The 14,840-nt window shown below is 44.3% G+C and overlaps 1 protein-coding gene across 6 annotated transcripts in view; it reads right to left on the minus strand.

Moving 5' to 3' along the window:
* Positions 1-14,840, minus strand: part of ATXN1 (ataxin 1) — a 577,099-nt gene that overhangs the window by 16,977 nt on the left and 545,282 nt on the right. The window lies entirely within an intron of this gene.

The following is a 14,840-nucleotide window of genomic DNA, read 5'->3' on the forward strand; positions in this document are numbered from 1 at the left end:
AGACATGACCCCATGGTCACTGGCTTGAGCCCAAAGGTCACTGGCTTGAAGCCCAAGGTCACTGGCTTGAACAAGGGGGTCACTTGCTCTGCTGCAGCCCCCCGGTCAAGGCACATATGAGAAAGCAATCAATGAACAACTAAGGAGCCACAATGAAGAACTGACGCTTCTCATCTCACTCCCTTCCTGTCTGTCTGTCCCTATCTGTCCCTCTTTTTGACTCTCTCTCTGTCTCTGTCACAAAAACAAAACAAAACAAAAAACAAAACAAACTTAAAGTGGACACCATTTTATGAAGTTAGCAAATTCTCTAAGCCACATTTCTCAATACCTTCTCTCCTGTTTTTCTAGTTCTAGACAATGTGTTTCTTACGTTTCCTTTGCAGAAACATTGGTCCCATTTCTCACCTCTTCTGTTCCTTGCTGGAAAACCGAATGAAATCCATAGGGATGATGACATCAGTGAACATCACCTGTGCCCTCAGAGCTGGGCCCTGGGGCGGAGCAAGAGAGGAGGGAGAGCCCTGAACTCTGCACCTTATCGCTGAGTCCCCATCTCTCAAAGCACTACTCAAAGATTTCACCTGAGTCTGGGTCCATCCTAACTTTACAGCAATTCTCTCTTCACACACACACACACACACACACACACACACACACACACACACACACACACGCCAACTCAGCCAAGGAGGCCAGAAATAATCCCGTTCTCTACAAGTTTCCAAAGAATTCCCAGTACAGCCACTCCTACAGTAACAGAAAACCAAAAGAAATCTTTGAGACAGTTAAAAAAAGAATATGAATACCATTTTTTAAAAATCTTGGGCAGATATATGAAACGTTTTTTTTAATGACAGTCACACACTTGCTTCATCCCTGATGTTCCAAGAGGCCTTTGTGTTTCCTCTTCACACACCCCTCTCCTTTTCCCCTTGGAAAGAGCCAGCCTACCATTAACCTTCGAGATGAAACTTCTTTCAGACCTATCAGAACTGTGTGTTTAAACCCGAACACACAGTGAGTTGTGAGCTATTTCTCATAGGCACATACATCAGTCTCTCAGTAACCACTGAATTCCGAGTCACCACAGCCATGTGGGCAAACAGAAGCCCACCTAGCAAGAGGCAGAAAATCAATGGAACCTACAGGGACCAATGTTACATGCTGTGATCCTGGGAAGCTGTGAGATCCTGTGGTGGGAATTCTAGGCCCTCAGGGTTTGGCAGTCCCCCTACCCAGACCCTTGTTTCTACAATCTGATTTTAAAACAGTAAAGCAGCAGCCTTCAGCATCTGATTGCTGTCTAGCTGAAGCCACAGCCCTATCCTTATTCAACAGGCACTTTTCTTCCCATCGCTGCTCCCCTCCCAACACCAGCCTATTCCCCACCTCTCCTATACTGTTATCACTCCCCACCCGAATCTGTAATTCTTTTTTGACCAATGATTTAGTAGTCCTTGTTGGTTTTGCTTGATATCACTAACTAACATCATGAAAAACAGTACAAATGACACAAGAGAAAGCTTCCCCGCCACAATGATTGTGATCAGCTATATACTGAAGTTGGAGGTTTAGAAATTTGGTGCCTCAACATCAAAGGACATTTCAATAATAATAGGGTTTCTCATATGATGAGAGGCAATTCAGAGACTGAAACAGAAACAAAAATTAAAGACCTAAAATGTTAATGCTGAAGTAACATCTGTGCAAAGGAGTAATGTCATGGACAACTAAGGAGCCGCAACAAAGAACTGATGCCTCTCATCTCTCTTTATTTCTGTCCGTCTGTCCCTATCTGTCCCTCTCTCTGACTCTGTCTGTCACAGAAAAAAAAGAGTAATGTCAATTATTTACCTTTCTGACCTAAAGTTATTAAAATTTTTAAAAAATTGATTTTAGAGAGAGAGGAAGAAGGAGAGAGAGAGAGAGAGAGAGAGAGAGCATCAATTTGTAGTACCTCCTATTTATGCATTCAATGGTTCAAGTCTTGTATGTGACCCACAACCTTGGTGTATCACGACAACAATCCAACCAACTGAGATACCTGGCCAGGGCCTGACCTACAGCTTTTTAAAGTCCTAGGTAACTGTGTTCTGCATAAAGAGTGTACCACATAATTTACACCCAATACTTGCAAACCAATTAAAATGACCAAGCTATTTTAAAAAAACTGAAAAAATAAAATTAAACTATAAAGCATCAAAAACAGTTCCCCTTTTTGGGCTGCTTAAAAAGTACTGATAATGAATGATCTTTTATCTATAGATTTCAAGAGTCATCCTTAAGAAAGGGAATTGAATGAGCTCCCACATTCATACCAACTAGCAAAGAAAAGTTACGGGAGATGTACTCAAAGCCAACCATTCCATACGCCCCCTGCTGGCTCCACAGTAGCACTGAGCCAATAAAACCCCACAGGATTTCATCAAGGATGTTCACGTAAGAGTGGTATGTCAGAATCTGAAATGAGAATATTTGCATATAGTAGGCCCAACCAGTAAGGGAATAGGTTAATTAGTCCAAGATAGCTTCAGGAAAGAAAAAGCAGCAGCAGTAAAGTCCTTTCAAAGCCAAGCAAAATGTCAAACACATTCAGAAAGAGGTCCATTAGCAATGCAAATGTAAAATTGCCCATACAACTGAATGCACAACATACAAAACTAGAAAACCCCTTTGAAGGTACTTTTTAAAAACCCTAGTTTGAAAAAGAACATTGACTTGATTCTCAGTGGTACCTTGGTTTATTTACATTGCTTATTTAGAGACACTGGCCTAGTTGGCTCTAAAGACCTCTGTATAGCGTCTATGGCTGGTCTTCTGCCAATGGACCAAAAAGACTTCGCATTGACAAGTTTCACATACCCAGGGGGTCCTCGGGTTACTGGTGGGTTACGACACCAGTTCCGTTCCTATGATAGTGACATAATCTGAATTTTGGTGTAAGTCGAAACACACCCTAGCCTAAGTCACTTACCTATTCTAATACAGTTGTAAAATCATAATCTAGAACATAAACACACAACTAAGACACAGAAAAAGGAAAAGGACATAAATACACTGTACTGAAGTAGCAGAAAAAAATGAGTAAAAAAAAATATGATGCTAATGGCATAAGCTGAAACACTCACATCTCAATTTTTTTTAAGTTTTTATGGCAGTGAGCATCGTAAACTCGAAATGTCGTATGTCAAGACTGTTGTAACTTGAGGACTCCTTGTATTGTTTAAAATGTCATCCATTGATAAACATCTTTTCCAGATAATAATAATGACAAATCAAGGATACAAAAATGAACACTGAACTGGAGCGAAAAGGGCCAGACTGATAAAAATTTCAACCCATCCTCCTCCCACATTTAGAAGGACCATGCCTCCTATTACCAGTGCAGCTTGGAGGAGATATGACTCTTAATTCTATGGCATGTGCCCTTTCCCTGGGCTCCATTACTTTTCTCCATTACCTCCTCCCACCAGTGAGAAACACTGTGAGGGAGAGTACTGTGTCTTGCAGTCTTTTCAGTGAACCACTAGTGGGCACCACAGTACGCCACCATGTCCCTGATATACTGGGAGACTGACTAGTCACAGGAATGAAAGGAAGTAAGAGGTAAATTATGAAGGTGCAAAAGAGCACAGCAGGGAAAAGGCAGGGAGCAAGAAAGGGACAAGGATGAGAAGAAAATAAGTGGGATTTCTGCAAATGGCCTCTGTGTCCCCCAGCTGCCTTCTCAGGGCTGAGAGCACCAGTGGTTCAGCTGGGCCCCAAAGCGTTCATCTCTGGATGTTGCTGCCACAGCAGAAAGATTTCTTCGACACCTTGTGGAGCCACACAGGGTACATAAACACGAAGTTACAAAAGAAACACAAATGCAGATCACACTGCTTAAACGTTATTGTCAGAAAAGTGAAAGTAGAGGGAGAGTTGATAGATGAATCGAGACAGATTCATTTAGGGTTTACTACACAGTTTGATAATCACTGTTCTGAATACATCATCTTCAGCATCTTTATATCTACACTTATATTTATCTCTCTCTCAGTATTTTAAAATGTAGCTCAGTGGCCCAAGGCCGTGCCATTCCAGGTGGTCCTCAGCCCAGCAACACCAGCACCCCCCAGCAGGTTTAGAAATACAGAACGTCAGGCCCCACCCAGGCCTCCTGATTGATTCAGAGTCTGTATTTTAACAAGATCTCCGGATGATTCACAGGCACAGCAAGGTTTCAGACACTCAGGTATAAGCTAAAGTTTTCTAGCCCTAAGTTCCTAAGCACTGTGAACTCTCTAGCCTCTTTCCCACGGAGCAGGCGCTACACATAAATGGGACTGAGGGAGCTCAGAGATAAGCAGCTAAGACTGAGGTCAAACTCAGCTGCCTCCTTCGGTGTCCCCTAGGCCAATACAGTTCTAAATAATAGATGCTCCTTTTCTTCTGGTTCTTTCTATCGTCAAGAAGTGTAGAAAAACACACTTTCAAAAAGCTATTATACATTTTATATGGGCTCAATCCTCTCCAGGAAGAAAAACAGACTTTAACAAAGGAAGCCACACACATCTCTGCTGTAATACAAAACTGTTTCTCCCAATACCATAAATGTAGACTGTTTCAGAAGTGATAAAAAAATAAGACACCTCTATACTGAGCGATGTGGGAATGTATCCCCATCGACTCCAAGTCCTATAAAGAGCAACTAACCACTCTGAATGGAAGACACTCCTAAACTGGATACATATAGTCCTCAGAATGCATTCTGAGGTCACGGCAATAAGCGGGGCTGCTGTGCCTAGCTCACCCAGCCCTGAGAGTTTCTCAGTGTGAGTGAAATCCGTGACCGTCTGTCATGTATGTCTGTGCAGAACAGAGGCACAGGTACAATTATAGAGAGGAAGGAACACAGACTGAGGAGCTTGTGTCAGTTCTGGGGAAATCATCTGACCATTTAGGAGACAGCACACCTGGACCTGATGGGAGGGGTCACCAGACATGGCAAGGACTCTGCATCCTGACATGCCAATCTCCTTTCTGTTGTATGATATTATTAAACCAGAAGACTCCCTTCTGTCTGCAGAAGGCACCTCATTTAGGTTAAATATTAAAAACAGGCTCAACCCTGATGTCCTTGGGGTTCTGAGTCGGAGCAAGGTGGGGTGGATGATAGCATAATTAGATACCTTCATGGCTGTCTTAACAGGCACATCTCAAAGGAAGTGGACCGCATATTCATTCATCATTTACTTTGTTTCTAGTGTGTACAGTGGACCTTAATTGTTCAACATCAGCATGGAGCAAATGATATGCCAGAACTCTGTCCAAGGTCTATTCTGTTCAACATGTTAGTAGTGTTCTGGCTATCATATTCAGAGGTTGGAAGGGACACTTAATATATTATTGCAATTAATATTCAAATATATCCTCAGAACCTGAAAGTGATGGCACAAAACCAATAAATTTAAGATTACTGAGAATAAATGCAAATACTGGTCCTTGGTTTCAATAGCTCGATTAGTTTAGCAGCGAAACTGGAGAGAATAGTTGGCCTAAGAATGGTTCGAATGAAAGAGCCTAGGAATCTTTGTTGGCCTACACATTCAATATGAACTGACAGTTTGGTATGGTGACTAAAGAGTTAGAGTAATTATAAGCTTCATTAAAAAAAAAGAGTGTTCAGAATAAAGGAACCAATACTGCAACAGTATATGGCATTGGTAAAGTCACAGTCAGAATACCGACACAAGGTTTCACTGGCAGAATGGGACACGTCCAGGGTGGAGTGATCATGTTAACAAGAGGTCTGGACACAAGGCAGGCAAGTCAGAGTGGAGGCAACTGAGGATGTGTGGCCTGGGGAGGTGCAGGCAAGCTGAGGCCCAGTGCAGGCTCGGGTCTATAAAGGGCTGTCTGTCTGCAAGGCAGGAAAACAGAACTGAGCTCCAAACGACATTAATGTTAGTGGACATTAGCAGATAACCAAAACTGTTAAGAGTGGGCTGGGCCACCTACTGAGGTAGGGATCCCTGTGTCATCCCAGGTGTCGAGGTAGCATTTGGAGCTTTGAGCTGGTGGTCTAAGATAACTGGCCAGGACCCTTGCCCTGGCTGGTGTTCACGCTACTTGCTTTTACAGTTTCCTCCATCATTAATATTTTGAGACAGTGGCGTCAATCTTTGTCAGGGTGGCTTGAATCTAAGCCTGGCCTACTTTCCAATGACCTTTCTGACTGTGTCCTCAATAAGAACTGAGTACTTGCTCCTTCTGCTGTGTCCAGCATGGAGCCTCACTGGGCAGGCTCCCTCCAAGTCCATTCAGGCCAGAAACCATCTGGGTGGTGAGCTGAGCCCCTGGCCAAACTGTGCAGAGTGGGCTGTCTGACACACCCCAACACACTCAGGCTCCCACTCTCTCCTCGGCACCCCTGACCCCGGGAATTTGCTCTTCAGAGAAGGGTGGAAAGCGGGAGGGAAAAGAAACGACAGCTTATATTCCATGCTAGAAGGAAGTTCACACAAGTGCCCACGGACACAAAGAACAGACACATATCAACCTTAATTTGTAGCACTAATCAGATAGAGTAGTGGACTGCACGGTTGACCCTTAAAAGATCTGTCCATCTGAATCCTGGGAAGGGGCTTTATTTGGGAAAAGGGAATGGAATTAAGGATTTCGAGACAAGATCGTCCTGAATTATCCAGGGAGGCTCTAAATCCAATAACAAGTGTCCGTATGAGAGAAAGGCAAAGAAAGATTTGAGACACACAGTCGGAAACACCCTATGAACTGGTTAGAGCATTGCCCTGATACGCAGAGGTTGCAGGTTTGATCCCTGGTCAGGGCACACACAGGAACAGATCAACATTTCTGTCTCTGTCTCCATCTCCTTAAAATCAATAAATAACATTTAAAAATAAAGTAATAAATAACACCTTGTGAAGACGGAGGCAGAGGGAATGGAGTCAGGTGGCCCTAAGTCAAGAACACTGGGAGCTGCCAGAAGTAGGAAGAGTCAAGGGGAGAGTCTCCCTGCAGTCTCTGAGGGAGTGCAGCCCTGCCCACACCCTGGTTTCAGACTTCTGATGCCAGAACTGTAAGAGAATACATTTCTGTGTTGTTTTTTTTAAACTGAGAAATAATTGACATATGACACTGTGTAAGTCTGATGGGTACAATGTGCTGTTGGTGTGATACATTTATATACTATAATATGATTACTACCACAGCATCAGCTAACACTTTGATCACATCACAGAATTATAATTTCTTTTTGTGTGTCGGGCACAATTAAGACTAGTCTCTTAGCAACTTTGAAGTTTAGAATACTCTGTGTTGTCCAAATCTATGCTGTGCGCTAGATCTCCAGAACTTATTTATGTACTATTTGCAAGTCGGTTCCCTTAAACACCTCCCCAACTCCTCCACCCCCACCCCAGGTAACTACCTTTCTACTCTCTGTTTTTACAAGTTCAGTTGTTTTGATTCCATGTATAAATGATATCATACATTATTTGTCCTTCTCTGTCCAATTTATCTCACGCAGCATGATGTTCAAGTTTCTGTTGTTTTAAACCAACAAAGCTGTGGTAATTGTTATGGCAGTCCTAGGAGATGAACACAAATAGCTTCCATACATTGATCATCTACTATATGCCAATAACTCTATTCAAACATGTCATTTACTCCTTATAACAAACTTGTGAGGTTTATATTTTTACCTCCACTCTTCAGATGGGGACAGTGAGTCAGAGGGATGACTAGATTGGAAATAATTTTTTTGTTTTACCAAACACAATGCAGGGTAGACTGATACATGGGATGCACTATAGTGAAGGCAGCTTGAGAGCAAATATCCTTTCTTTTCCATGTGTACAGGGACAGGATGCTAGGGATAAGAGCGGTTGAAGGTGTCCAGGAAACCCCAGCGCCCCTCGTAGCACTAATGCTGGCTAGAAGTGGGCATGCCTTCAGTGTTACAGGCTGGGCTGGCTCAGGGAGGAAGATCAGGATCTCCTGACTTCCCTGGCAAGTGAGCCAGGACCACCAGTCCCCCCCCCACCCCCCAGCGCAATGCCACCTACCCTATTATGATCCAGGTCATGGTAGAACTGATACCTCAGAGAGGATATCCTGCTTGGGTCAGACATGGAGACTGTGGACAATAACATGCCGTCTAAACAAACCCTCTCTCCCGCTAGCATCACAAAAAGCAAGTTCAAGTGTGCATCAAGGTGCAGGGCCCCTCAGTCAGGGGCAGCGATGCACGCCACCTAGGGCTTTCTTAGAAGCAGGGCTTTGCTGGGGAGGCCTAGGTGGACATGACCATGGACAGCTGGGGCTTTAGTGGGAAGAGGAAAGGCAAGAGGACACATATTCCACTTTTTATGTTATTAGCATCACAAATAATATTTTTTTCCCAGCTCTGTTCATCTATCGACATTTTCTGCGATGAATAAGACAACTAAACTTAATATAATAGCTAAAAAATTTAAATCCACTTGAAAGAACACAGTCCTACTTGGGTGCCCCCTGACTTAGTGTAGGTCCAAGTCCAGTGAACAGACCAACCGGGAGTCACTACGCAAAGGAGAAGCCCCAAGGACACGCTGCACGGACTCCTCCAGACCACAGCTGACCAGACCATGAACTCAGCTCCTCCTCTGGCCACCAAACGGAACCTAATACTTCCTCCCTCCTCCCGAAATGCTCAGCTCCGGTGTTTGCTTTGCCTATCAGCCTGATGGAGACCGCCTCCGTCAAGCCTTGGGCGAAGCTTTTCTTAGGTTCTCGGCTTCTGCCATTATCATTCCAAGTCAACATGGTGACAGGATGCTGGGGGTGTTTTGAGGGAGTTGTGCCACCCCTAGGCACAAAGAGATATGGGTCATGTGGGCGGGTCCACTGCATGGGGACATGGCACATGTCCGTGTACACAGACAGGGGGGCGTGTCCAGGCACAGAAGAGGAGGGCAGGCCAGCAGCGAGGCCAGCAGCTGTGGCGATGTCCTGGAAGCCAGCCGGCCGGGGAAGGTCACTGCACATCTGGGTGGCCAGCGTCCTCTGGCAGCCTGCCTGCACTAGAGTTCCTGGAAAGGCTTGGGACAGAAGAATAATCACTTGGAGGGACAACCATCTGAATTGAAACTGGTCCCAAATGAATTGTCAACAGAGGCTGAGCTTGAGTTTTTCAGAAAAGCTGGAAATGCCTTTCTGTCAAGACCTTCCCTGGTTCAATACAATTGCAAATACCTTCCTGCTCTAAACCATGAGGCGTGCCAGATGGGCAGCCTGGGACACCCAGATCTCTGCCTCCCCGCCGCTCGGCTGAGGGCGTTAACAGTGACTTGGGCGCCCTCCTCCACCCGTGGTTAGTGGGTCTCACCCACTCTAGGGCGAATTGATCTACAGAGGTAGTCAGCCCCCTCAATGGCCTCCTTCCTCAGTCTGTTATGACAAAGGACAAAGAACTGGCCACAGGAGCAGTCAGAATTGGGGTCGGGAGGACAAGAATCTGTTACTTCTGACTCTCAATTTAATGTTCTTAGCACTCTAGTGCTATATCTCACTACAGAATTCAGTGAGCACTCACATCCATTGGCATATTTGAAATAGCAAGATAAAATATTATTATCATTCATCCTGATAGCAATGTAACATATTACTACAACTGATAAGGAGGACACAAGAGTAGTAGGAATACGCTATGGAGTAGTTAGAGTATGGATTGAAACCTGGCTTTACCCAAGCTGCATATGTACTTTTTTAATGTAACTTTTATTTTATTCATAATTAAACATGTACCCAGTTTTGCGAGGCAACTGTTTCAACAGTGTATAATCTTGTAATGAATATCACTGCTTTTAAGATAAGGAATAAATATGCACAGTGCCTAGAATAATGTGCATACTTAGTAAATGGTGCTATCACAATTCCACTTCAGCAAAGGCTTCTTGGTGAGTCCTCAGTTGCCATCCACACTTATCTGTTGCCCCTCTCTCCTGGTTCTGTGATCAATTCAATGCATACATCCAAACCACCAATCTTTTTAAGCATCTGCCCTCTCATCCCCCACCCTCATACCTGTGATTTACACAAAAAAAGGAAAGTTATAGATATTTGAGAATTTATTTTCTTTTTTCAGCCCATAGATGGAATTATGTTTATAATCGTTTCCAGGGCATAGGCCCCATTTACAGCAAAAAGCATGAACGCAATTCAACATAGACCAACAGAATGAACAGGAAGGTCAGATGTAAATTCAAGCTTGGCACTTCTTGGTCAGGGTTAAGTGTAAGGGTTCCTCATTCCACTCTGCCTACTTTTCCACAATACTTCTTGGATGAGTAATTCCCAAAGGCATGGTGGGGAAATGTAGCATCTTCTCTCCACATCCCCTGGGGAAGGCCGCCAGCTGTCCGCTCATGCACACTCTCAGATGCTCGGCTACACACCACCACAAAGTAAGGGCCCAGCAGCAGCTAGAGGAGGCGTAATGAGATACTACGGCCACCAGGGGGCTGGGTCTCTGAGAGCCTGGAAGGCCCACGTTTATGAACAGAGAATGTGAAGAATCTCCATCCAGTTAGAAAAATGCTTTTCTGAAACTGAGGGATTTTGAGAGGGTCTTAAAGTATCCATTGCCCTAATGTGGCTGGATGCAGCAAAAGCAGAGGCCCACAGGTGACCTGTAAACTAACAAGTTCTTGCTCCAGGGGGTGTGTCTCGCTGGCTTGCCCTCTGTGGTAGTCTTATGGTCTCCAGGACGCTGTGCACCTTTTTCATCCTCTTGACCACAAAAGCCCTGAGACCTCCTGAGACCCAGCCTCCCCAAAGCAAAGGGGCTGTGACAGAGTCACTGAGCCTTTCTTTGTGCAGCTGTAGGGATGTCTTACATACAACATCAGTATCTGACCATCCTATTGTAAAGACAAGAATGCCGAGGCCAGGCTGTAAGTGACTTGCCTAAGATTACACGGCTAATAAGTGGTAGAAATAAAATGAAAATCTTGATTCCTCTGATTACACAACCTGGGTTCAGGATCTTAGATTATGCAGTGAACCTGCTGGTGCATGGTGAAGAATTAACCTTTGCCCTGGGCTATTGGGAGGTGATGTCTAGGCTTCTGGAATGTTCCTGCCTGATATGAGCATGTCTGTTTGGCCACCAGACAGTCTAACAATGTGATTTATGATGGGAGCTTTGGGCCGTGTGGTATCAGTTTCAATCTCTGGAGGAACTAAATGACTAAAGATATTTGCCAGACCTCTGGGACAAAAAGATCAGCTGCGTGGGCAGTCTATGACTGAGCACTAGCAAAAATGCTACACACCAAAGCTCAGGTGAGCTTCTCTTATGGTAACACTCCATGAATACTGTTACACGCTGTGGCTGGGGGAGGCGATGCTGCCCGTGCCTCCGGGCCCCGCCCGACCTCTGCCCTCCAAGCCTCTTCCAGTGGCTAATTTTCATCTGTATCTTTTCTCTGACGGAAACTGTCACCACGAGCATGAGAGCTTTCAGTGAGTTCTGTGAGTCCTTTCAGGGAATTATACAACCTGAATGTATATACCTGTAATTGGTGTCAGAAATTGAGGGCAGTCTTATGGAGACAGTTCTCTCTAACTCTGCAGTTGGCTCATAAAGTCTTTATAGCCTGCACTGACTACTTAAATAGATAAAGTAATAAACATAATAAACAAAATTTATCAGGGTTCAGGGTATCACAAAGCAAAGATTATGTCAATCCAAACTTATATACCCCTAAACAGTGGACAGGCAGGTGAATGGACCACAAAGGGGGAGGAAGACATGCTACCTGGTACAACTTGATCTGGGCCAGGCCCTGGACAGAAAGCCTGCCCAGGACAATTATCCAATGTCACACATGTGTAGGAAGCACTAGTGGTTCAATCTTCTGGGTACAAAGTGCTGGAGCCATGGGAGAAGCCCACCAACTAACATGCCAGTGTTTGAATATTCTCAGTCTACTGAGTGGAACTGATATATGAGAAATCTCCCATGGCCACTGGATGCTGACTAACCGTACAGACCAAATAGAGGTGGGGCTCTATCACCTGGCTCTTCAGATTCTGGAGGAAGTACTTCCTTCAGGGCACAGAGGAAGCTGCCTACAGCCCTAGGACAGGACTGCTTTCACTGTGTTTGTGGTTAAGCTGAACAATGGGTGTCTCAGGGGCGGTGGCGGCTCTGGGGCTGAGAAACGAGAGCTCGAAGCACTGGTCTCAGGGCCTTTGTTATTCTTCTCACTTGCAGACTAAGAATTTCATCCTCATTGTACATCAGAAGAATCCAGGGAGCTTTTAGAAACAATACCAATGTCCAGACTCATGCAGACCAACTGAATCAGAATTCCAGAAGGGAGGGGCCAGCATTGGCATTAAAAAAAATACACTAGGGCAGTGGTCCCCAACCCCGGGCCACGGACCGGTACCGGTCCGCAGAGAAAGAATAAATAGCCTGACCTGTGGTGGCGCAGTGGATAAAGGGTCGACCTGGAAATGCTGAGGTCACCGGTTCGAAACCCTGGGCTTGCCTGGTCAAGGCACATATGGGAGTTGATGCTTCCTGCTCCTCCCCCCTGTATCTCTCTCCTCTCTCCTCTCTCTCTCTCTCTCTCTCTCTCTCTCTCTTTCTCCCCTTCCCTCTCTCTCTCCTCTCTAAAATGAATAAATAAAATACAAATAAGAAAAAAAGAGAGGAAGAATAAATAACTTACATTATTTCCATTTTATTTATGTTTAAGTCTGAATGATGTTTTATTTTTTAAAAGATGACCAGATTCCCTCTGTTACATCCGTTGAAGACTCACTCTTAATGCTTGTCTTGGTCACGTGATACATTTATCCATCCCACCATAAAGGCCGGTCTGTGAAAATATTTTCTGACATTAAACTGGTCCGTGGCCCAAAAAAGGTTGGGGACCACTGCACTAGGAGATTCTAATGAGCAGCTGGAGGTGAGCACCCTGGTATAAGGCTCATTAAGTTCTTTGTTAACACTTCCATTCCCTGGCAGAATGTCTCATTGTTGTTTAACTACAGCTTCCAATTCTTTACCCTAGCCCTGACAACATAAAATGGGGTTCTTGCCTGTCCCATCATGGTGCAGTAGACGAAGCCAGTTCAAAACCCCGGGCTTGCCTGGTCAATGCACATACGAGAAGCAGCAACTGTCAGTTGATGCTTCCTGTTAATATCCCTTCTTTTCTCTCTCTTCTCTCTAAAATCAACAACAATAATAAAATGGTGTTCTTACCTCCTTTAACTGCACTTTAAGAATAAATTACATGTTCACAATGAGATACCACAACACACCCATGGGATGGCCATTACTTAAAAATAAATAAATACGTACATAAAACAAGAAAAATAACCAATATCTGTGAGGATGTGGAGAAACTGGAACCTCTGTGCATTGCTGATAGAGATGTGAAATGGTACAACTGCCATGAAGAACTGTTTGGTGGTTCCTCACAAAGTTAAACGTAGAATTAGCATATGGTCATGCGATTCCACTTCTAGCTTTATACCCGAAGGAACTCAAAGCAAGGACCCACACAGACACGGTATACCAGTGTTCACAGCAGCATGATTCACAACAGCCAAAGGGTGGGAACAACCTGAAGTTCATCAACAGAGGAATAGATAACATGTGGTATGTCCATACAAGGGACTAATACCCAGACTTAAAAAGGAATGCAATTCAGCCTGACCAGGCGGTGGCGCAGTGGATAGAGCGTTGGACTGGGATGCAGAGGACCCAGGTTCGAGACCCCGAGGTCGCCAGCTTGAGCGCGGGCTCATCTGGTTTGAGCAAAAAAAAAGCCCATCAGCTTGAACCCAAGGTCGCTGGCTCCAGCAAGGGGTTACTCGGTCTGCTGAAGGCCCACGCTCAAGGCACGTATGAGAAAGCAATCAATGAACAACTAAGGTGTTGCAACGCGCAATGAAAAACTAATGATTGATGCTTCTCATCTCTCTCCGTTCCTGTCTGTCTGTCCCTGTCTATCCCTCTCTCTGACTCACTCTCTGTCTCTGTAAAAAAAAAAAAAAAAAAAAAAAAAAAGGAATGCAATTCAGATACATTCTACCAGAAGGATGAATCTTGAAACATCATGCTAAGTGAAAGAAGCCAGAAGCAGAAAAACCAATACCATGTACTGTATGATTCCACTTACAGGGGGTACTCTGAATAGGCAAATTCAGAGATAGAAAACAGAACAGAGATTCCTAGGGGCTGGGGGAGGGGCAAATGGGGAGTCATTGTCAGTATACTGTGTATACAAGAATTACAGTTTGAAATGATGAAGAAGTTCTGGGGATGAATGGGACGATGATCGCACAACAATGAATCTCCCCAATGCCATCCAAATGTGCACAAGATGATGCATTATAGAATTGTGCATCTGAAGCCTGTATAGTTTTATTAACCAATGTCATGCCAATAAATTCAATAAAAATTTTAAAAAATGGTTAAAATTTTATGTTAAGAATGTTTTATCACAATAAAAAAGAACTTTAAAAATTACAAGTCATGATTTAAAAAGTTTGCAAAAATCAACTGCAATTATGTTTTTAAACCTTACAGAGCCTCTCCACACCCAGTTTTACTTGGGGCTCCATGGATCCCCCACATACCTGCTAGAATGAGCCTGCTCTCTGCAAAGGGACTTCAGGGCATTGGTAAGACCTTAAAATGGTCTGCTCTTTCTCACATTCACAATGGGTATGTCACATAAAGGTATGTCACTTGCTCAAGACAGAGGCTGGTGTCCCTGTGCTAGTCTTCTCCCCTGGACTAGACCACCAGGGTATGTCAGTCCCGCCAC

The sequence above is a fragment of the Saccopteryx leptura genome, chromosome 3, assembly GCF_036850995.1.
Source record: "Saccopteryx leptura isolate mSacLep1 chromosome 3, mSacLep1_pri_phased_curated, whole genome shotgun sequence".
Classification (NCBI taxonomy): domain Eukaryota; kingdom Metazoa; phylum Chordata; class Mammalia; order Chiroptera; family Emballonuridae; genus Saccopteryx; species Saccopteryx leptura.